The 24,109-nt window shown below is 41.9% G+C and overlaps 1 long non-coding RNA gene across 5 annotated transcripts; it reads left to right on the top strand.

The window, feature by feature from the left end:
- The first annotated feature begins 15,798 nt into the window (after positions 1–15,798).
- On the top strand, positions 15,799–22,676 carry LOC103635547 (uncharacterized). 5 transcript variants are annotated; one of them, XR_002264570.1, is made up of 5 exons: positions 15,799–16,766; positions 16,851–17,495; positions 19,427–19,503; positions 20,070–21,097; positions 22,312–22,676. It is a non-coding gene; the product is annotated as an uncharacterized lncRNA (long non-coding RNA). The 5 variants fall into 5 exon arrangements; XR_557458.2 differs by having other exon boundaries at positions 16,851–18,110; XR_557459.2 differs by having other exon boundaries at positions 15,799–16,761; positions 16,851–19,503.
- The last annotated feature ends 1,433 nt before the right edge of the window (positions 22,677–24,109 follow it).

Below are 24,109 nucleotides of genomic sequence, written 5' to 3'. Positions count from 1 at the left end.
TAAGAAATAGATGAAGAAGGTGGTCTACTACGAGACCGATTCTTCGTCGCCCTCCACATCCGGCTCCGACGCGCCGTCCGTTACTTCTAAGCGCCATGAGCGCAAGAAGTTTAGTAAGATCCCCTTATGCTATCCCCGCATTTCTAAGCACGCTCCTTCACTTTCTGTCCCATTAGGCAAACCACCAGTTTTTGATGGTGAGGACTATTGTATGTGAAGTGATAAAATGAGGCATCACATAACCTCACTCCACGCAAGTATATGGGATATTGTTGAGTTTGGAGCGCAGGTACCATTCATAGGGGACAAGGGCTACGACTCGGACGAAGTCGCCCAAATCCGGCACTTCAACTCCCAAGCCACTACTATACTCCTCGCCTCTCTATGTCGAGAGGAGTATAATAAAGTGCAAGGGTTGAAGAGCGCCAAGGAGATTTGGGACGTGCTCAAAACCGCGCACGAGGGAGATGAGGTGACCAAAATCACCAAAAGGGATACCTCAACCAAGGAGAGGAGCCACAAACTATGTACAATCGGCTCAAGACCTTGGTGAATCAAGTGCGCAACCTCGGGAGCACCAAATGGGATGACCATGAAATGCTCAAGGTTATTCTTAGACCACTGGTATTTCATAATCCTACTCAAGTTCAATTAATACGTGGTGATCCTAGATATAAGCTAATGTCTCCCGAGGAGGTGAAAGGGAAGTTTGTGAGCTTTGAACTTATGATCAAAGGCTCCAAACAAATTGTCAACTTGGAACAAGGCGCCACCTCCACACCCGAGGTGCAACCCGTCGCATTCAAGGCGACGGAAGAAGAAAAGAAGGAATCTACACCAAGTAGGATTCCAATCGACGCCTCCAGGCTCGACAACGAGGAAATGGCGCTCATCATCAAGAGCTTCCGCCAAATCCTCAAGCAAAAGAGGGGGAAGGACTACAAACCCCGCTCCAAAAGGGTGTGTTACAAGTGTGGTAAGCCCGGTCATTTTATTGCAAAATGTCCTATGTCTAGTGATAATGACAGGGGCGACGACAAGAGGGGAAAGAAGAAGGAGAAGAAGAGGTACTACAAGAAGAAGGGCGGCGATGCCCACGTGTGTCAGGAATGAGACCTTGATGAGAGCTCCACTGACTCCTCCTCCGACGAGGATGCCGCCAACATCGCCATCAACAAGGGTCTTCTCTTCCCAAACGTCGGCCACAAGTGCCTCATGGAAAAGGATGGCAAAAGGAAGAAGGTAAAATCTAGAGCCTCCACTAAATATACAACATCTAGTGATGAGGATAGCTCTAGTGAAGATGAAGATAATTTGCTTACCCTTTTTGCCAACCTTAACACGCAATAGAAATAAAAATTAAATGAATTGATAGGAGCTATTCATGAGAAGGATGAACTTTTGGATAGCCAAGAGGAATTCCTTATTAAGGAAAATAAGAAGCATGTTAAGGTGAAGAATGCTTATGCTCAGGAGATAGAAAAATGTGAAAACTTGACTAAAGAGCTTAACATTTGCCATGACACTATTTCCAACCTTAGAACTGAGAATGTTGGTTTAATTGCTAAGGTTGAAAAATCAAATGTTTGCCATTCAATTGCTAGTTTAATTGTTAAGATTGATAAATTGAATGAATCAATTTCTAGCCTTAAAACTGAGAATGCTTGTTTAATTTCAAAGGCTAAAGATTTGAATGTTTGCAATGATTCTATTTCCTATCTTAGAGATGAAAATGCCTTGCTAAAATCTAAGATAGATGAATTAAATGTTTGCAAACCCTCTACATATACTGTTGATCATGTTACTATTTGTACTAGATGTAGAGATATTAATATTGATGCTATTCATGATCACCTTGCTTTAATTAAACAACAAAATGATCATATAGCTCAATTAACTAATAAAATCAATGAGCATGAGATAGAAAATGAAAATTTTAAATTTACTAGAAGCATGCTCAATAATGGGAGACGCCCTGGCATCAAGGATGGCATTGGTTTCCAATAGGGAAGCAATGTCAAGCTTAATGCCCCTAAAAGATTATGTAATTTTGTTAAGGGCAAGGCTCCAATGGTTCAGGATAACAAGGGTTATATTTTATATCCTGTTGGTTATCCCAAACACAAAATAAGGAGAATTCATGCAAAGAAGTCTCATTCTGTTTCTCACCATCCATTTATGTATAAGAATGAGGCATCTAGCTCTAGGCATTCTACATATGTTAAAATGCCTAAAAAGAAAACTCCTACTGCATCAAATGAGCCTAATGTTTCATTTAAGACTTTTGATGCATCTTATGTGCTTACTAACAAATCAGGCAAAGTAGTTGCCAAATATGTTGGGGGCAAACACAAGGGGTCAAAGACTTGTGTTTGGGTACCCAAGGTGCTTGTTTCTAATGTGAAAGGACACAAGACCGTTTGGGTACCTAAGAACAAGGCCTAAATTGTTTTACAGGTTTATGCATCCGGGGGCTCAAGTTGGATTATTGATAGCGGATGCACAAACCACATAACAGGGGAGAAAAGAATGTTCTCCTCCTACGAGAAAAACGAAGATCCCCAAAGAGCTATCACATTCGGGGATGGAAATCAAGGTTTGGTCAAAGGACTTGGTAAAATTGCTATATCACCTAACCATTCCATTTCCAATGTTTTTCTTGTAGATTCTTTAGATTATAACTTTCTTTCAGTTTCTCAATTATGCAAAATGGGCTACAACTGCCTTTTTACGGATATATGTGTTACTGTCTCTAAGGAAAATGGACCCCGAGTCATTTGGCTAATTGAGTTTTGGTGTTTGATGATTAACACAATCCGTGAACTAATAAGTTTTCTAGTGTTTGTAGTTCACAGGATGCAAGATTAACTTGGACTAAGGAATTGAGAAAAGCAACACCTTAAAAGAAGACATTAAAAAGATCCAACAAAAGTCTAAGTGTGCTGCCTACGGACTGTCTGTGCGTGGAGCACCGGACTGTCCGGTGCACCAGGGAACCACAGCCCAACGGCTAGTTCCAGGTGGCACCCGGAGAGAAGACCACCGGACTATCCGGTGTGAGGACCGGACTGTCCGGTGTGGAAAGCCTGCGGCGCCAACGGTCACCTGCTCTGACAGGGCAACGGCTAGGCGCACCGGACAGGCTACAGTGCGTTGTCCGGTGTGCCACAGAAAGCAGCAGCTTTTCTCCAACAGCTCTATTTGTGTTGGCGGCTATAAATACACCCCTAGCCGGCCATTTCCAAGTGTGGGAGCCCAAGCAACATACCAAGGCATATTGTAGACATTCCCAAGTGCTCTTACACCCAAGTGCTTAATAGAATCACTCGGTGATTAGCGTAGATGCTTTGCGAAGTGCTTAGGTTAGTTAGACCGCATTAGCGCTTGCTCTAGGTGAATTCCTAGTTAGTTGAGTGAGTTTAGACAAACCACACAACCCCTCGGCTCTTGCGCGGGCCATTGTAATTGTACTGAGTGGGGCGAGAGTCTTGCGAGACTGTGACAACTGTGTTTGTGTCACGGCCGCCACCGTGTACTGGAGGGAACGAGGCCCGCGGCGTTTCGGCCGGAAGCTCGATAGTGGAGACGGCGGGGAGCGTCCGAGAGGAGCCGGAAGCGGAGCACCACTTGCGCGTGGAGAAGGCCTGCGGCTCTCTACGGAGTTACTCGACCGAGGTGCTTGGCCCTCGCATGGGCTTCCCTTTGCGTAGGGGCACCAACAATGATTAGTCGGGACCTTGCGTGGATCCATATACCTCGGTAAAAATACCAGCGTCGTCCACGAGAGTTTGCTTCTCTACTTTGCTCCTTAAGTTTCCGCATTTACATTAAGCATTTAAGTTTCAATCTTGTATACATACTTATTTAGTGTAGATTGAAACTTAGTCTTTGCGGTAGAGATAGCAACACTTAGACAAAATCTAGTTTGCACATTCTAGTTTGTGTATTTTGCATAGGTTTTGCTCTAGGGTTTTAATTGTGGCCTAGTTTAGTAAAAGTTTTAGAAGTCCTAATTCACCCCCCTCTTAGGCGTCACCAGTTTCCTACAAGTGGTATCAGAGGCAGGTTTGGCTCATTTGAAACGTTTTAGCTTCACCGCTAAAAGAGCCGACACTTTTTAGAGGAAGGGATGGATACCCATAGGCCACCACACTTTAACGACACTAACTTCCCATATTATAGTGCTAGAATGGCTTGTTACCTAGAGGCCGTTGATCTAGGTGTTTGGAGAGTCACTCGTGACAGGATGAAACCCCTCAAGAATCCCGAGAAACCCACCGCGAGTGAGGAAAAAGAAATTCATTTAAATGCTAGAGCCAAAAATTGCTTGTATGAATCTCTTAGCATGGATATTTTTAATCAAGTATTTACCTCAAAAACTGCTAATGAGATTTGGCTAAAATTGCATGAGCTCCATGACGGCACATCAAATGTCTGTGAGCAAAAACATTGCCTAGTCTTAAATGAGTATAATTCGTTTGCTATGAAAGATGATGAGCTTGTTAGAGACATGTATTCTTGTTTGAATCTAATTATCAATGAGCTCAATTCTATTGGCATTAATAAGCTAGGTGATGCGGACATTGTGAGGAAGATTATCTCCCTGCTACCACAACGAAGATATGGGAGCATCATCACCATCCTTCACAACATGGAGGACTTGAGTAACATGACCCCGACCATTGTGATTGGGAAAATCGTAGCTTTTGAGATGTCGCAAAAAATGTGTCGGGGAGAGGAGCCAACTTCCTCAAGGCCATATGCTTTTGCATGTGATGAAAGGAAGGGCAAAAAGAAGGATCCCACTCCAAGTTCCTCAAGTGAAGAAGAAGAAGAAGAAAGTGATGGTGATGAAGATAATCAACCATGCACATCATCCTCCGAGGACGAAGAAACAACCTGACGCGTCGGAAAGGTAATGGGGATGATCCACAAGATTAATCTAATGGGTGTGCCCCTGCAGGTCGAAGATCTTCTCTTTAACATTGACAGGAAAAAGCAAAGAAAGAGAGGGTGCTTCGCATGCGGGGAGAAGGGCCACTTCAGGGACAACTGTCCAACTATGGCCGAACCCAAAAAGGAGAGGAGCAAAGGCAAGGCGCTAACAAGTGTGAGAACTTGGGATGATTCTTCAAGTGAAGATGAACCTCCAAGGACGCGCAGCCACCGGTCTTCATCACGCTCATCACGGTCATCACACAAATGCCTTATGGCAAGAGGTAAAATGAGCATTCCATCCTCTAGTGATGATAGTAGTAGTGATGATGATGGTGAGGGAAAGCCCTCCGTAGATGAACTTGCGGAAGCCATTAAATTTTTCTAGGATGTTTGCACTAAGCAAAAAGCTCAACTTAAAACTTTGAAAAATAAGTTGATTAGCTCCCAAAATGATTACAAAGGATTGCTAGAAAAATTTGAAACTTTTACAAACCTAAATTGTGAGCTGTCAACTAAAATTGAGCTATTAGAGTCGAGTGCTCCATCCACTGCTACTGATGATGGCCTTATTAAAAAGAATGAAAAACTTAAGGCTAAGTTAGCTAGCTCCCATGAAGCTATTGAAAATTTGCTAGAGAAAATGGAAATTCGTAGCATACACAATAATGAGCTAACTACTAAGCTAGAAAACATCGGTAGCACCCCAACAACATCTTTAGTTGAAATACCTAAAATTATTAAGAAAGATGCTTCTACTTCTTGCTTTGATTTAATTGATGATTCTAACCTTTGCAACCAAGTTCTTGTTGAGAATATTGTTGTAGAAACATGTTCGGATGAGGTTGCAAAGGAAAATGAACAATTAAGGCAAGAAGTGGCTCGCCTTGGCAAGGCTTTGTATGACAAGAAAGGCAAAGGCAAACAAATCTGACCTCCATAGGATAACACCACTGCGGGAGTGAACAAGCCTATGGAGGGAGAAACTGTGATTTGTAGGCTATGCCACATGGAAGGCCATAAGTCTTTCCAATGCAAGGCGATGACCGGGGATAAGCAAAGGCAAAAGCTCAAGCAAAAGCCATCAAGCAAAATCTCCAACACCTACATAAAAAAGGTGGACAAAAAGGCTGCTACACCATATTTGATCAAGAAGAAAAAGAATGGTAAGGTGATAGCAATCAAAGCCAACAAGCAAGCCAACAAAGGAAAGGGGGCCAAACGCATCTGGGTGCCAAAGGAAATAATTTCAACCATGAAAAGCACCAAGAAGGTTTGGATCCCGAAAGGGAAGTGAGTGGACCAAAGGTCATACGGGAAATTTGGTGACTTGGCAAATTTGGGATGTATATCATGGGATACATCATATTGGATCAAATTTATTGCCAAGTGGATTAGTGAAAATTTTGGACCCAAATTTCCCACCCATGACTAAGGTAACTAGATTTACTGTATTTCTTGTTTTTAGATATGCGTATCTATTTACCTTGTATCTAGTTTACCTTTCATGCCTAGTATTACATTTGGTATTTACTTTTGTTTAAAATTATGCATACTAGGTAAATCACATGGTAGGATTGCTTGCTTTCAATTTATATACTTAAGCAAACCTACATGGCTTAAAAACGTTTATTTAAGCACGGCACATAGCTTCTATATCACTCCATAGTAAATGACACATCTTTTGATAACTGTGAATTCTTCAAGTGGTAAAACACTCATATTCTACAATCTGTATCATTTAACTTATATGTGCCAAAGTTCGGATTATAGATAATTTGCCCCTCTTGATATCAAATCAAAGTGCATGTCTCCTGCGAGTATTCAAAACTTGTATGCACACCTTCAGGGGGAGGTTACTCTATAATCTAATACTTTGAGACTAACACCTTTTCAAGTCTATTTCATGTGATAGTCTCATTGTAAGGAAAATGAGGTCCCCGGAGAAAGACAACAATCTTCCACTGCAAAATCTCCAAAAACACTCATGTCTCTCAAGCTCGCCATTGAACTTCAATCGGTATCTTCTGAGACTACATCCAGTATCATTTACATGTCTTCTCCAATATTTGATTAGACTATTTCATATCATACACTTCCATGTTGCTAAAAATGCATAAGTGGTTAACTCATATTCTGTTACCTATGCATAAGGGAAGGTAGTCTTTTCAAATCATGACTTGCACCTCTAATCTTCACATGCTTTTTCCTAAGTAGAAGATCTCTGTCAGGGGGAGTTTTTCTTCGTCTCTAAAGGGGGAGAAAATTCTTTCTAAAGGAGAACACTCATTTAGGGGCAGTAATCTCTAAGGGCAATTTTTTACTTCCTACATGCTTTTAATGTCTTCCTTTTCGGTGGTTGATGCCAAAGGGGGAGAAGTTTAGGGACCAAAGCAATGAAAACTATATCAAACACCAAACACCACAAATTTAAAATTTTAAAATCTACAAATAGTTTTTCAAGCGGTTTTGGTTATTTGGTCCAAAAATAGGAAGTAAGTGAAATTATGGAGTTAGGGGGAGGCTTAAGTCCATAATATCACATTGTGGGGACAAACATGCATTCTAGCAAGTAGATTGCATATTGTCATTCAAATAATTGTATTATTTACTTGCTTTGGTTGTGTTGTCATAAATCACCAAAAAGGGGGAGATTGTAAGGAAAATGGACCCCGGGCCATTTGGCTAATTGAGTTTTGGTGTTTGATGATCAACACAATCCGGGAACTAATAAGTTTTCTAGTGTTTGTGTTTGTAGTTCACAGGATGCAAGATTAACTTGGACTAAGGAATTGAGGAAAGCAACACCTCAAAAGAATAGAGCCTGCGGACTGTCTGTGCGTGGAGCACCGGACGGTCCGGTGCCCACATGCCGGACTGTCCGGTGCACCAGGGAACCACAACCCAACGGCTAGTTCCAGGTGGCACCCGGAGAGAAGACCACCGAACTATCCAGTGTGGAAAGCCTGCGGCGCCAACGGTCACCTTCTCTGACAGGGCAACGGCTAGGCGCACCGGACAGGCTACAGTGCGCTGTCCGGTGCACCACCGGACTGTCCGGTGTGCCGCAGAAAGCAGCAGCTTTTCTCCAACGGCTCTATTTGTGTTGGGGGCTATAAATACACCCCCAATCGGCCATTTCCAAGTGTGGGAGCCCAAGCAACATACCAAGACATATTGTAGACATTCCCAAGTGCTCTTACACCCAAGTGCTTAATAGAATCACTCGGTGATTAGCGTAGGTGCTTTGCGAAGTGCTTAGGTTAGTTAGACCGCATTAGCGCTTGCTCTAAGTGAATCCTAGTTAGTTGAGTGAGTTTAGACAAACCACACAACCCCTCGGCTCCTGCGCGGGCCGTTGTAATTGTATCGAGTGGGGCGAGAGTCTTGCGAGACCGTGACAACCGTGTTTGTGTCACGGCCCCCACCGTGTACCTGAGGGAACGAGGCCCGCGGCGTTTCGGCCGGAAGCTCGATAGTGGAGACGGCAGGGAGCGTCCGAGAGGAGCCGAAAGCGGAGCACCACCTGCGCGTGGAGAAGGCCCGCGGCTCTCTACGGAGTTACTCAACCGAGGTGCTTGGCCCTCGCATGGGCTTCCCTTTGCGTAGGGGCACCAACGAGGATTAGTCGGGACCTTGCACGGTACCGGATACCCCGGTAAAAATACCGGCGTCATCCACGAGAGTTTGCTTCTCTACTTTGTACTTTAAGTTTCCGCATTTACATTAAGCATTTAAGTTTCAATCTTGTATACATACTTATTTAGTGTAGATTGAAACTTAGTCTTTGCGGTAGAGATAGCAACACTTAGACAAAACCTAGTTTGCACGTTCTAGTTTATCTATTTTGCATAGGTTTTGCTCTAGGGTTTTAATTGTGGCCTAGTTTAGTAGAAGTTTTAGAAGTCCTAATTCACCCCCCCTCTTAGGTGTCACCCGTTTCCTACACTGTCTTTAGAAGAAGTGATGATTCAGTAGCATTTAAGGGAGTATTAGAGGGTCAGCTATACTTAGTCGATTTTAATAGAGCTGAACTCGATACTTGCTTAATTGCTAAGACTAATATGGGTTGGCTCTGGCATCGCCGATAGCCCATGTTGGGATGAAGAATCTTCACATGCTTCTAAAGGGAGAACACATTTTGGGACTAACAAATGTTCATTTTGAGAAAAACAGGGTTTGTAGCGCATGTCAAGCAGGAAAGCAAGTTTATACCCACCATCCACACAAAAACATTATGACAACAGACAGGCCGCTGGAGTTACTCCACATGGATTTATTCGGCCCGATAGCTTACATAAGCATCGGCGGGAGTAAGTACTGTCTTGTAATTGTGGATGATTATTCTCGCTTCACTTGGGTATTCTTTTTGCAGGAAAAATCACAAACCCAAGAGACGGGCTTAAAATGTGTTCGGATTGAGAATCAAGAAGATAAGAAGCGACAACGGAACGGAGTTCAAGAATTCTCAAATTGAAGGCTTCCTTGAGGGTGAGGGCATCAAGCATGAGTTCTCTTCTCCCTACACACCTCAACAAAATGGTGTAGTGGAGAGGAAGAATAAAACTCTATTGGACATGGCGAGGACCATGCTTGATGAGTACAAGACTCCGGACCGGTTTTGGGCTGAGGCGATTAACACCGCCTGCTACTCCATCAACTGGCTCTACCTTCACCGAATCCTCAAGAAGACATCATACGAACTCCTCACCGATAAAAAGCCCAATGTTTCATATTTTAGAGTCTTTGGTAGCAAATGTTTTATTCTTGTTAAAAGAGGTAGAAAATCTAAATTTGCTCCTAATGCTGTAGAAGGGGTTTTACTAGGATATGACTCAAACACAAGGGCATATAGAGTCTTCAACGAATCCACTAGATTGGTTGAGGTTTCTTGTGACATTGTGTTTGATGAGACTAATGGCTCCCAAGTGGAGCAAGTTGATCTTGATGAGCTAGATGATGAAGAGGCTCCGTGCGTCGCGCTAAGGAACATGTCCATTGGGGATGTGTGTCCTAAGGAATCCGAAGAGCCCACTCATGAACAAGATCAACTGACATCTTCAAATCAAGCATCTCCACCAACTCAAGATGAGGATCAAGCTCAAAATGATGAAGATAAAGATCAAGAGGATGAGCCACCTCAAGAGGAGGACAATGATCAAGGGGGAGATAAAGTTGATCAAGATAAGGAAGATGATCAAGAGATTCAGGGTCAAAGACCGCCACACCCAAGAGTCCACCAAGTGATACAAAGAGATCACCCCGTGAACTCAATTCTCGGTGACATTCATAAGGGGGTAACCACTCGATCTCGAGTCGCTCATTTTTGTGAACATTACTCTTTTGTGTCCTCTATTGAGCCATACAGGGTGGAGGATGCACTAAGAGACTCGGATTGGGTGTTGGCAATGCAAGAAGAACTCAACAACTTCACGAGGAATGAGGTATGACATTTAGTTCCACGTCCTAATCAAAATGTTGTAGGTACCAAGTGGGTATTCCGCAACAAGCAAGATGAGCATGGTGTGGTGACAAGGAACAAAGCACGGCTTGTGGCCAAGGGATATTCACAAGTCGAAGGTTTGGATTTCGGTGAAACCTATGCACCCGTAGCTAGGCTTGAGTCAATTCGTATATTACTTGCCTATGCTACTTACCATGGCTTTAAGCTCTATCAAATGGACGTGAAAAGTGCCTTCCTCAATGGACCAATCAAGGAAGAAGTCTATGTTGAGCAATCTTCCGGCTTTGAAGATAGTGAGTACCCTAACCATGTGTATAAACTCTCAAAGGCGCTTTATGGGCTCAAGCAAGCCCCAAGAGCATGGTATGAATGCCTAAGAGATTTCCTTATCACTAATGGCTTCAAAGTCAGAAAAGCCGATCCTACACTCTTTACTAAAACTATTACAAAAGATCTGTTTGTATACCAAATTTATGTTGATGATATCATATTTGGGTCTACTAACAAATCTACTTGTGAATAGTTTAGTAGGGTCATGATTCAAAAATTCGAGATGTCTATGATGGAGGAGTTGAAGTACTTTCTAGGATTTCAAGTCAAGCAACTCCAAGAGGGCACCTTCATCAGCCAAACAAAGTATATTCAAGACATACTTAACAAGTTTGGAATGAAGGATGCCAAGCCCATCAAGACACCCATGGGAACAAATGGGCATCTCAACCTCGACACGGGAGGTAAGACCGTAGATCAAAAGGTATACCGGTCGATGATAGGATCTTTACTCTATTTATGTGCATCTCGACCGGATATTATGCTTTACGTATGCATGTGTGCAAGGTTCCAAGCCGATCCTAAGGAAGTTCATCTTAGGGACGTGAAAAGAATCATGAGACATTTAGTTTACACTCCTAAGTTTGGACTTTGGTACCCCAAGGGATCCACTTTTGATTTAATAGGATATTCAGATGCCGATTGAGCAAGGTGTAAAATTGATAGGAAGAGCACATCAGGGACGTGTCAGTTTCTGGGAAGATCCCTGGTATCTTGGGCTTCAAAGAAACAAAACTCAGTAGCTCTTTCTACCGTCGAAGCCGAGTATATTACCGCAGGCCATTGTTGTGCGCAATTACTTTGGATGAGGCAAACCCTCAGGGACTATGGCTACAAATTGAGCAAAGTCCCTCTCCTATGTGACAATGAGAGTGCAATCTGCATGGCGGATAATCCCGTTGAACACAGCCGCACTAAGCACATAGACATTCAGTATCACTTTCTGAGGGATCACCAACAAAGGGGGATATCGAGATTGCTTATGTTAGCACCAAAGAACAATTAGCTGATATCTTTACCAAGCCTTTAGATGAGAAAACTTTTAGCAAACTTAGGAATGAGCTAAATATACTTGATTCTTGGAATTTTGATTGAAACATTGCACACATAGCTCATTTATATACCTGTGATCATATCTCTTTTATGTCTACGACTAATGCGTTTCAAGTGATTTCTATGCTAAGTCGTAGATTGAAAGGGAAATGGAGTCTTTGGCGAAGACAAGGCTTCCACTCCACTCTATAGGTATCATTTACCCTTCGCCACCGCTCCACATCACTCTCAAATTGGTATAATCTTCCACTCATATTTACTCGTACCAATGGGAGAGAAAGTATTAAGGGCTCACAAAGTCTCAGTTTTTGGTGATTAATGCCAAAGGGGGAGAAAGTATTAGCCCAAAGCAAAAAGACCGCACCACCACCCTTCGAAATTTTTTAAATTGATTTCAAATTGGTATGTTGATTGGTATCTTATGATAGAAATTTCTTCAATTAATATGATTTTTTCAATTGGCATATTTAAAGGAGGAATTTCAAAACTAGTACCTAAGTATAAGTTCCAATTGGTATCTATTAAAACCCTCTTGAAGACTAAGAGGAGAATTTTATTCAGGGGGAGTTTTGTTTAGTCAAAGGAAAAGCATTTGAAATAGGGGGAGAAAAATTTCAAATCTTGGAAATGCCTCTTGAAATCTTATTCATATACCTTTGACTATTTGCAAAAAGACTTTAAAAAGAGTTTCCAAGAGAATTTGCAAAAACAAAACAAGTGGTGCAAGTGTGGTCCAAAATATTAAATAAAAGAAAGCAAACCATGCATATCTAGTAAAAGTATAAATTTGTTTAATTCCAAGTAACCTAAGCACTTACCTTATGCAAACTAGTTCAACTCTGCACTTATATATTTTCTTTGGTTTGTGTTGGCATCAATCACCAAAAAGGGGGAGATTGAAAGGGAAATAGGGTTTAAACCTTTTCCTATAAATAATTTTGGTGGTTGAATGCCCAACACAAATAATTGGACTAACTAATTTGCTCTAGATTATATACTCTACAGGTGCATAAAGGTTCAACACAAACCAATAAAAAGATCAAGTTAGGGTTCAAAAAGAAAGGAGCAAAAGAAACCGAAGTGTGCCCTGGTCTGGCGCATCAGACTGTCCGGTGCACCAGTGGAGCAACGGCTCTCCAGTGCAACGGTCGACTGCACAGTGCCCCTGACAGAGCTATAGTTCGCGGCAGAAGTCAGATCAGAGGTCAGAGGCGCACCAGACAGTGAACAGTGCTTGTCCGGTGCCACTAGAAGTCAGCGCTCCAACGGTAGACTGCGTCAGAACCCTAACGGTTGGGTGACGTGGCTGGCGCCCCGGACTATGTCCGGTGGCGCACCGGACTGTCCGGTGCGCCTATCGATAGCAGCCACCCCCAATGGTTGTTTTGGTGGTTGGGGGCTATAAATACCCCACAACCACCTCCACTCCAACCATCCAAGCATTCATCACACTCCATTCAATACAAGAGAAAAACGCAACACTCCAAGACACAAATCAAAGCCATCGATCCGATCAAAGTCCCCAATTCAATTCTAGTCTTTAGGACTTGTGAGAGGATCGTTCTTGTGTTTCTTTGTTGCTCTTGTTGCTTGGTTGACTTTCTTCTTCCTCATTCTTGTTCTCTAAGTGACTTGTAATCAAAGAAAGAGACACCAAGTGTGTGGTGGTCCTTGTAGGGTCTAAGTGACCCGTTTGATTAAGGAGAAAGCTCACTCGGTCTAAGTGACCGTTTGAGAGAGGCAAAGGGTTGAAAGAGACCCAGTCTTTGTGACCACCTCAACGGGGACTAGGTTCTTTAGAATCGAACCTCGGTAAAAAAATCACCGTGTCATCCGCTTTATTTTCTTGGTTGATTTGTTTTCCCCTCTCTCCCGGACTTGACATTTGTTCTAACGCTAATCCCGGCTTGTGGTGTGTTTAAAGTCTTGTAAATTTCAGTTTCCGCCTATCCACCCCCCTCTAGGCGACTTTCAATACTGTTCCTTCCTAGTTTCCTTTGTCTGGTAAGACAATTCATGAATGTTGCAGAAGCACTTGGCATCTGGTCCAGCCCTTGGCTCCTCATGGCCCAAATGAAAACTCCCACTTTAATTAAAGCTTCGGGAGTAAGCGGGTGAAGGTATATCTCAAATGTCTTCAATACTTCAACCAGCATCTTGTGCAATGGAAAATAAAGTCCAACCTTCATAAAACTTTTAAATACTACCACTTCATCTGCTTCAGGAAGTGGAACAGTGTTTTCTCCCCTAACCCTCACTATGGATATGTCGTGGAAATATTTTCCCTTCATCGCTTCAATTTGCCCTTGCTTAACAGTTTATTTCCCGAAAACAACATGGCTTGGCCTCCATGGCCGATCTTCGGTATCTTCATTATCACTCTCCACATCGAAACTGTCACTATCGCTGGAATCCCCAGATAGCCCAGCCAACATTTCATCAGTGATTTTTTCAACGTTGATTCTTTTCATAGCTTCGTAAAAACTAGCGAGCGCGGGGTCCATAGCCTTCTTGTCTTTGGCCATTTCGATGGTGATCACAACAAAAGCCGAAGCTCAGAAGAACAGTTGTTCTCACAAAAGACGAAAGCTAAAACGACAATCACAGCACAAAAAGCTAGACGACACGAAAAATATTCATAGCGCAAGACTCTCTATATATACACAAAGCACCACTGATCGGTGGGTCCCACGATTCAGAACGATTCGCTATTCTAGCGAAGGGAAGGTGTTTTTTCGAACCTTCGGCTAAAGTCCTTCATTCATATCATAGTCTAAATTTGTTACAAAGAAACAAATTAATACTGCGAGGGGCTACTGTTGGGGGCCTTCCTCTTCCGAAGGTCCTCAAAAACACGGCTAACCATTTGCTTCTAGCATAATGTTGGTTAATACAGGAGCTTCGTCACGAACGATGGGAGTTTTCTCCTCCGTCGAAGGTCTTCAAGACGAAGATATAGTCTGAGAATGACAACAATGAACGCCGTAGCTATAGCCGGAGAGTAACAACTTCGGTTTAAAGTGGTGTCGAAGATCAAGCATGACGTTGAGTCGAAGAGGAAAAGACTAGCTAGTTCCTAATGATTTATGTTATACAGGAGTGATCCGAAAGAGCGCCTTATAAGTTGCAGAGTAGAAACATATTCTGATGCTACATAAATTCATTTCTCATGCTCCACCCCATCAATTTACAATAGGCTTATATTTCAGATTTGAAAAGTGGTGGAATGTTATATTCCAAGCCAAATAGTCTACTTTTAGTGGAAATTGATTTCCACTGGTGGTCGAGTTAATAAAACCCTAGTGAAAATCTTTTCCAGGAAACATAAAATGTGTTTTAAAAATAGCAAGTCACAGCATTTTTCGTGCAAAATTCGTCGCTACACGATAGGTGGGAATCGAACCACAACCTCACCCTCATGTGTAGCCCCTCTACCGCTCTGCCTATCACTTCGTGTTTTTATTGCAGTTTTGTTGCCCACATATTAAATCAATTCCGAGTATAAATTGACTATTTGAGACTATAAACGAATTAAAATAAAAAGGTTGTCAACTACAAAATTTCATAACTTTTAAAGTTCTACAACTTTTATTTTGGTACTTTACCCATCCAAGTTACGTTTGCAAAATTTGCATTTTAAGTTTGATAAATTTAGATGCAATTTTTGAGAGCCAAATGATTTCAAATAAAAAAGGTTGTGATCTATGAAGTTTCATAACTTTTAGAGATCTATAACTTTTATGTTGATGGTTTTTTCATACGAGATCATTTGAAAAAACTCAAAAATTTAGGATAAAAATGATTTTTAGTGGCGTTTTTAAGCAAACGGTCACTAGATCGATTTTTAGTGGTGGAAACCTGCCATTAGAAATAGCATTGGCGTTTGATTAGTGAAACCACATTTCTGCTAGCGCCGTTTAGTATTAAACTTTTGATTTTTAGCCATATATCTCTACTACTCTATATGAACCTATTGTAGGCGTCCACAGTAGTGCACCACGTTCTGCCTGCGATCGTCCTTCCCCACCCGCCCCGCCATCAGCGCCCCATTTTGCTCGGACGACAACGCGCCACCACCAATCAACGCCCGTGGATCCTCGTCAATCAACGCCCGCGGACCCTCCTCCCCACCGCCGCCGCCTGTCCAAATCTGTCGCGGATCCGCACAATGGAAGGTCGTCTGTACCGCGCCCGCACCGTCCAAATCTGTCGCAGATCTCCTCTCCCCATTACTGGGAGGTCTGCCATTCATGGAAGGTGCGCCATCTACTCCTCTGCCCGCCATCCATGGAATTCTTGTACCACGTTGTGGATCCGCGCAATGGAAGGTCGTCTGTACCGCGCCCGCGTCGTCCAAATCTGCTACGGATCTCTTCTCCCCATTACTGGAAGGTCCGCCATGCATGGAAGGTGCACCATCTACTCCTCTGCCCGCCATCCATGGAATTCTTGTACCTCGCAATGGATCTGCACAATGGAAGGTTGTCTATACCGCCCGCTGCCCACCCCTACCGGAAATCCCATCCCGCCCCACCCCACCGGCAGAGACAATGCACGATGCCTCCCTCCAAAGCCATCAACCTCCCCTCCCCCTTGCACCGCACCACACACACACCCCTGCACCAACGCCATTTTCGTGCCTGGATAGATCGTAGATCTACGAGGTAGCATCGAATGGCTCTCCCGTAGGAAGGGTAGAGCCTCCGTGTGGTGGCCTCCAGATCGCAACTCCGGTTCTTCTTCCCACCCCGCGGTGAGACCAGCCCCAGCCCCTTTCTTCTCCCTCTCTATCCATCCTCGACCCCTCTCTCATAATAAGGAAGGATAGAGCTCAACCAAGGCGCTCCCCTCAGCAGGCGCATCGACGGACCGAATTTTGGCGAAGAGAACGCTTGGAGCGCCTCTATCCCCTCCACGATGGAGGCCAGGTACACAGCAACCGTGCCAGGGAACAACACCGTTTTGATGTCGTTTTGGAGGTGAGGTGAGGGTGATTTCGAATGCTTCAAGGATTTCATGACTAGTTTGTGTTGATCTAATTTGTTCTTGGTCGTTTTTGTTTTCAAAGGATCTACGCCCTCGTGGCATGCTTGGTGGCCGGACTTGCCCTCACCTCTATCCCCTCTAGGCCTCTGTGATGGAGGCTGGGTACTCAGCGGCCATGGCCCAATTCGCCGCTCTCGTGACCGGGGACGCCGATGTACTAAGGGTGGTTGTGGGTTGATCTCTGCAACACCAACATCATGCTCGCCTCTTCTCCGTCTCTGTCCCCCCGCGTCTACCGTGCTCCTCGCCCCTCCTAATGTCGTCCTCTCCATCTAGCGCCACAGCCGATGCACGCCTCCGGGCTCACGCCGTGCCCCGCGTCTACCGTGCTCCTCTCCCCTCCTAATGTCGTCCTCTCCATCTAGCGCCACAGCCGATGCACGCCTCCGGGCTCACGCCGCGCCAAGCCCGTGGGGAGGCGGATCTCGCCCACAGGCCGCAGATCTCCTTCCAAACTAAGAGGCAACAGATAGGCGGCCCCCTTCCACAAAGGACACAATTTCACCCCTTCCATATTTGGCGGCCATGGCATGCACTACGCCCCCTTCCTCGCCCTCATTCCAAATTCAGCCCACAACTGCGCATGCACCCACCTCAATGGACTGCTATTGTCTGCATCGGAAGTGCTATTGTTCTGGTTGGTTGGAACATGAGGAGGTGCGCAAAGGTAGTGGTGAGTTCGCTGTTCATTTTTTTGTAGTAGGTCAAAGGGCCGCTGTGGCTGGATTTCGAAGTCGCATCACTGAACTACTAGGTGCACAAGGGCATTTCCTAAAATCTGCGAGATCAGGTTTTTTCCCTCTTCTGTATTGAGTGCTTGCCCATCGGTCAGATTGGTTCAAGCACATCTAATTTGGTCTCGGTCTCTTGGAGGAGTATACTGGCACAAATTTCATGCCCTTTTGCTCCTCTACTTTTTCTTGAAAATGTGGCTTGATTATGTCAGAGTGGTTCTAGATTTGTTCATTGGACAAGATTGGCCTGGTTTTCTAAAATGACCCCATGATTTTAAGTGTCAAGATCTTCAATGCTTTTGTATTTGAGTCAAGTAATTGCCCTGAATCTCTTCTGTATTTGGTCATGGATTGGATCCTGTAATGTTTATAGTGTTCCATTTTGATGATCCAAGCCACCAATGGAGTAAAAACTGGAGTATTTTTTCCAAATTGGTTATACGTGTCAGTTTTTTTGTTTCTGTGCTGAGATGCTGGTGAACCCGTAGGTGCCTGAGTCATTTTGGGGCATTCTAATCGTAGAGCTCTGTTGGGGTGAATCCAGTGATGTGAGTACCTTTTAAACTATCATGGTATGATTTATATTCTCTATTGACAACTCACATTTTTTGTGCTATTTTGCTTGATGCTTGGAACAATCTGTTGTTTGGTTTATATATTGTATACATTCATGTGTTATTCTGCTAGATGCTTGGAAGAAGCCATCTATGGTATTGTTTGAAATGATTTGAGCATTTAATCCCTTATATTTGAATAGATGGCATAATTGGAGACTCTGTCCATATAACTTGGCGATGTTCTGTATTTACTACAAGCACCATTATAGGATAATAGTGTTCTTCCATAGTCCCTTGCATCAGTTGGGCTTTAATTTCAATAGTCTTGCATCGGTTGGTATTTAATAGTCTTGCATCGGTTGGGCTTTTTCTGAAGTGCTAATAGTGTTCTTCCATAGTCCCTTGTCCTTATGTCCTTTGTGGAAGGTCGAGGATATTTTAGGTTCAAACCATGTATAATTTCATTTCTGCTCCAATTAGGTGGCTACAACTTACCTGCATAGACAAAATATAAGTATGTGCAATAATCTAGCTAGCAGAGTCGATCTTCCCTACGCTATAGAGCATGTAAATTACTAATAATTTGTCTAACAAAAACTGACCCAATCCTAGAATTAGGGATGGCAAACAGTAGGACTAGAATTCAGCTGCAAAATGCCAGGGACCATATAAGTCAGGTAATAACTATCAGGAAAGTGAAGCTATCAATTTCTAGCTGCACACTATATAGCTGACCAGTGCATTTTGATTGTTTAGTTCACTAGCATATTCATCCATTGAGGTGGTTCTTTTTTTCCTTTTCCTTTTGAGGAGCTGACTGCTTGTCCGAGAAAGTGTTTATTAGGATCGTTTTGCACTAGAAGGTTCAAATAATGTTTGGTTAAAAAATGTCATCTGTTATAGGATAGAGGCTATAAATATAAGATAGAATATACCCGTTCTTTAGTACAATGTGGCTGCATTTATTTTAGCTGCTCAGATTTGCCACTCTTGGAGCTTCTAGGGGTTGTCGTTGTGTCTCCTCCCATGATGAGCTTGATGTTGTCTGTGTTGCCGTCACCAACCTCTCTTTTGTCAGTGTCACCACTGGTAGTTCTCAAACACAATTTCACCTCCTTAGTTGTAACTTGCTCCATGTATTTTCATCTGTTCAATTTTCTATATGAAAGTTCTTGGTGGCTTGCAAGTAATATGCCTTCATCTAGCATGCCTAACAACATAAATATTTTTTAGTTGACATGAGTATGAGTGCACTAACATTGTAATCGTCTGCACTAATCTTCAATTTCTGACTTTTTATGCTTTAGGATTCCCTCTTCTTGGACCTACTGAAATAGGTCAAGGTGGTTTTTCTAGAACAACATTTAATCTTGCCATCAGTGAGGTTAGTCGTCCTCTAATTTTTTTAGTTTTTTATCCCTGCTATCAAAGGTTTAACATGCCTTGTTATTACGTCATACCATGATGAAATTAAACCCATGATGAAATTAAAAAACCATGTACACGGATCATAGGAACCCACTAACAGAATTATAGAAACCACATAAGCAGAATAGAAAACAGTTCTTTGAAAATGAAGAACATTATTGTTGTGTTCTAAATCAGGATTTGGTGTTACACCAGGTGTTCGACGCGATTCCTTGCATTATTTTCAGTTGTAACGTACCACATGATTATGTGGTTTTGGGATTATTTATTTCTCAAGACCAGTTTATTAATTAGTTTCATTTTATTCTTATCAGCATGCTCTCTCATGAGACATTGATTAGTGTATTATGTATTCTGGATGATGTGTGTTGTGCCATACCATGTATTTGTTCTGAAGAACAATGAATTCATTAGCTATTTGGGCTATTATTTCTAGAATATGGTTGCTTAGATCTTCCAACTTATAGTGTGTTTGTATCTTCTGTAGAAATATATTCAGTGTGTGTTCACATATTTTTATAGATTTGGACACCTTACAAAGGATAAGGATTACGAGGATCCACCAGACTCTGCATCGGCGTGCCCGCGCGCTAGATGGCCATTGAGGAGACACTACCGATGGAGGCGCCATCTTTGGTAGCTGAGGACAAATTAAATTTTGCCTTCCTATGAAGTTTCTACCTTTTCCAAATTTAAAGTCATTAAGAGGTTAGTGCCCTGTTCCATCTTGGCAGAACCTGCCTTACAATTTGAGCCCCACATTTTGTTGAAGAAATGCACATGTGTGAAGCTTCAGTTCTGCTTCAGCTCTGCTTCAGTTATGGTAATCTGCAAAAGCTATTTAGGGTCAATCCTTGTTGCAGATTAGGATATGATCCTCCCTTTAATTCAAGCCTGACATCAACTGTATTTTCTTGGCCGTCATTCTATTGAACATCATGTCTTGATTTATAGAGCCGAAAGTAATATCTCACTGCATTTTTTTGTTTTATATTTTGAGATATTGATGATTTGGTCTGTAATTCTGTGATTTCAGGTGGGGTCTGAAACCAAATATTTAGCTATTATGAATGCTTGTATTGTTTCTTATCTCAGATTGGCTCTTTATCACGTTTTAAAAGCATATGGCAGTATTAGGAAGTTGGGCGTTTGATTGGTTCCGCTGTGAGGATTTGTACATGCTTTCGACGCATAATTTTCTCTTTTTTCTACTTTTTTGTTTTTCTCTGGTTCTTTTTTCATTTTACTTTGTTGGATCTGATTCTTTCCTCTAGAGTTCAGAACCATTGCATCACCTAGCAGGCTACAATCGCAAAGTGATCACTAGATTGTTCGATGACTATTTAGTGACTGCTTCTCTTCCCAGATTTATGTGGTACTGGATGGGAATGGATGTTTCTAAGAGTCTGTTAACCCTCCTCTTCAGTTCAAGATTGTGATGATTTGTAGTACTGAATTGGAGGCTTTTATCCCATGCAATTTATGTGGTACAAGTAAGGGTGTTGTGTGAGAAGGTGAAGGAGATTCTAGTGGAGGAAAGAAATGTTCAGGTTTTCTATTTTGATCACTTTGACTTAATATTATCAGCAATTCCATTCTATGATCATTTGAGATATCATCTTGTTTGGGTTCGCTTAACATTTCTTCATGTCTAGCATAAGTTTTGACCTGACCCAGTTAACAATTAAAAAATGGTCCAAATCCTCAGCTGACATTCCACGCGGCCTTGCACAAGCTAAATGACACCTTATATTGCATCTTCGTTCCCACACATCATCTTCAAGATTTGATGAAGGATTCCTGAACCCACCTTTTCTTAAGTTTTTTTAATAAAGCGTCATAGTGGTGGGAACGAAACACATTCTGAACCTTGTATACATGTAACATACATGTCAACAACATGCTAATGTGGAGTCTAAATGCGCCATGATTTAAGTTGAATCAGGAACATTTCATGTCATACCTCTCAGTTAGCGATTACTTGTAGCTTATTTCCTGCTAGAGAGTTTGTAGCTTATTTGTTCACAACACTATTTGAAGAGTTCAGTGAAACAAACTCTAGGCAAGAGGTACCACTTGGCTTGGCTTCCAACATTTCTGGTTATCATGATTCACATGCTCTATATATGTTGATGGCATGGTATAATCTTTGCGATTTCTAAAATATTCAATCTTGTAACAGTTTCAGACACTTTGGTGGTTTAAGTGCAAATACATAACAAAATGAAATGTACTCTGTGTATTAGTATTGAATGACGATGTCAGGTCCAACATATATATGAACTATACATTAAAAAGGATATTATTAAACTCATATTATGTTTGTATGATGCTGGGAATGTAGTACTTATAGTATGGGTACAAGAGTGTTGGAACTGATGATGAAGTGATATCGTCAACCGACTACAGTTGAGAAACTTAGTGTCATCTGATTTCTGGTCATGACATAGGTTATGTTTATATCCCACAGAAGCAGAGAAGAAAGTCTCATGGTATGTTCTATGTCTAGGTAGCATAACCTTGAGACGGGTTTTGCGATCTGAATTTGATTTCAGACTTTCAGTGAGTGGTAGCTTTTCTTTGTTTCTAGCAGATGGCAAAAACCATGGAAGGACGAGATTTCTTAAGTGTCAAGCCAAAGAAATTTAGTCAATGAATTTTCTTGCACATGGAATTGCTTATCTCTAATTGCAAATTATCTGTTCTATTTTGTGTATTTTATCTGTTCACCATTTTCTAATAGTTCGTCCCTTCTTTTTTGTAGTTTGTGGGTAGATGTGGATCATAATCAGCTACTCTATCTGTAATAGTGTGAGTATTTCCAACACCAACACCGACGATCCAGAGCCCAGGGAAAGTAGCAAGATTCTGAGCTCCTACAGTTAGACATCCGCCAGACCCAGTCACGACGACTGATGTTGAAAACTAGCAGCTCGCCTACTTCAGTTGAGTGCAAAGCTGCCAACATCTGATCCATGCTTTTGGGTTCTTTGTATCTGTATCTATCAATTCATTAAGTGCAGGACAATCCACGTTTCTGCCACCAAATGGGGCATCTTTTCCCTGTGGTCCAGTTTTAACTTGAGAACAATTGAACAAATGTCCAATGTGATGTCTGATTTCTCAACATTGTCTTTCCCAAATGTAAAGAAAATATGTATGATAGCGCACTAATCATCCTTCTGATAGTTGGATAAATGCAATGTTCATATGGCAGTAGGTCCTAGCCAGTACTAGAAGCATTCATAATCTGATCTCGCATTGGTGCACACGAGCTATCCAATCTTGCACAGAGCAGCCTTACTGTGGTCCTTGTATCTTATGACCTGTCAAAATTTGTATCCATGTTGATAATAGTCGTAAAAGTATTGACATGGATACAAATTTTGACAGGTCATAAGATACAAGGACCACCGTAAGGCTGCTCTGTGCAAGATTGGATAGCTCGTGTGCACCAATGCGAGATCAGATCACCTTCAAATAATAAATTCTCAAATAATGCCAAAATATCTTAGTAAGTGTTGACCGAAGTCTCGGTTTTCATCGTCATCGTGCGTCAATCACGAAAAATAAGGTAAGATGTGTTTAAATCATGTTTGTTGGCTCCATATCTACACCCGTCTAGCCAACACACACATGTTTTTGGTTTTATATACTATAAAAAATTAGTCTGTATCGAGATTAACTTGTCATGCTGCAAATAAGGTCGAAACACGACACGATGATCGGACCAGACCGGCACGGATCCAATGGACAACTGTTAATCACGTTCTAACTATAAAAACCAAATGTTTTTGCAAGATGTTTTTTTATGATATTCTCATTGTAGTATAATTTGATTTTTATCAGTTTAGTGTTGTATTGATTGTTCACAAAGAATTTATGAGATACTAAGGTCGATAATATCATGTCGTAGTTTTGCTAATCGTAAGTTAAGTAGAGAACATAGCTTTTTTTAGGTCACGACTGATGTAGTATTAAAATGTGTGGAGCGTAGACACTAAGTTTATCTAAATTTAAATGTAGGCTATTAAAATGAGTAGGACTCATACACTAGAATTATTTCTTTCGTGATTAAAGTTAGTAGATTATATTATTTTGAGCATACCCTTTTCATGCTATTGTATATTACATGACATTGTATAGAATACAATCATGAGCAAATTCAGATACTATGTTGTTCCAAACTACTATATTCGGTAGATTATGTTTGCAAATCTACGATTCTAGGGACAACTCACGTAAACAAATAAAGACTTATCGATATTGTAAAAAGGATTAGATTAGTGTACGGTTGTCGACACATTTGTCTGACATTAAAAATTTTATATTGACTCTTTAGAAATAATTTGTGTGATGTTGATAATATTTACCACACGAATTTTGCATATTATAGTGATGTTTGTCGTTCCGCTTCTATGTTTCATACAATTTTTTTACTCCCGTCGCAACGTACGGGCACATACCTAGTATATATATATATATATTGCGAATAGTTTCTAGCGGCACATGAATACTATTAAAGGATCAATCGAACAAATTAATTTTGAAACATGCAGAAC

Source organism: Zea mays, chromosome 8, assembly GCF_902167145.1.
Source record: "Zea mays cultivar B73 chromosome 8, Zm-B73-REFERENCE-NAM-5.0, whole genome shotgun sequence".
In the NCBI taxonomy this organism is placed as follows: Eukaryota; Viridiplantae; Streptophyta; class Magnoliopsida; order Poales; family Poaceae; genus Zea; species Zea mays.
The sequence above is the reverse complement of the archived record's forward strand: the minus strand, read 5'-3'. Positions and strand labels throughout refer to the sequence as shown.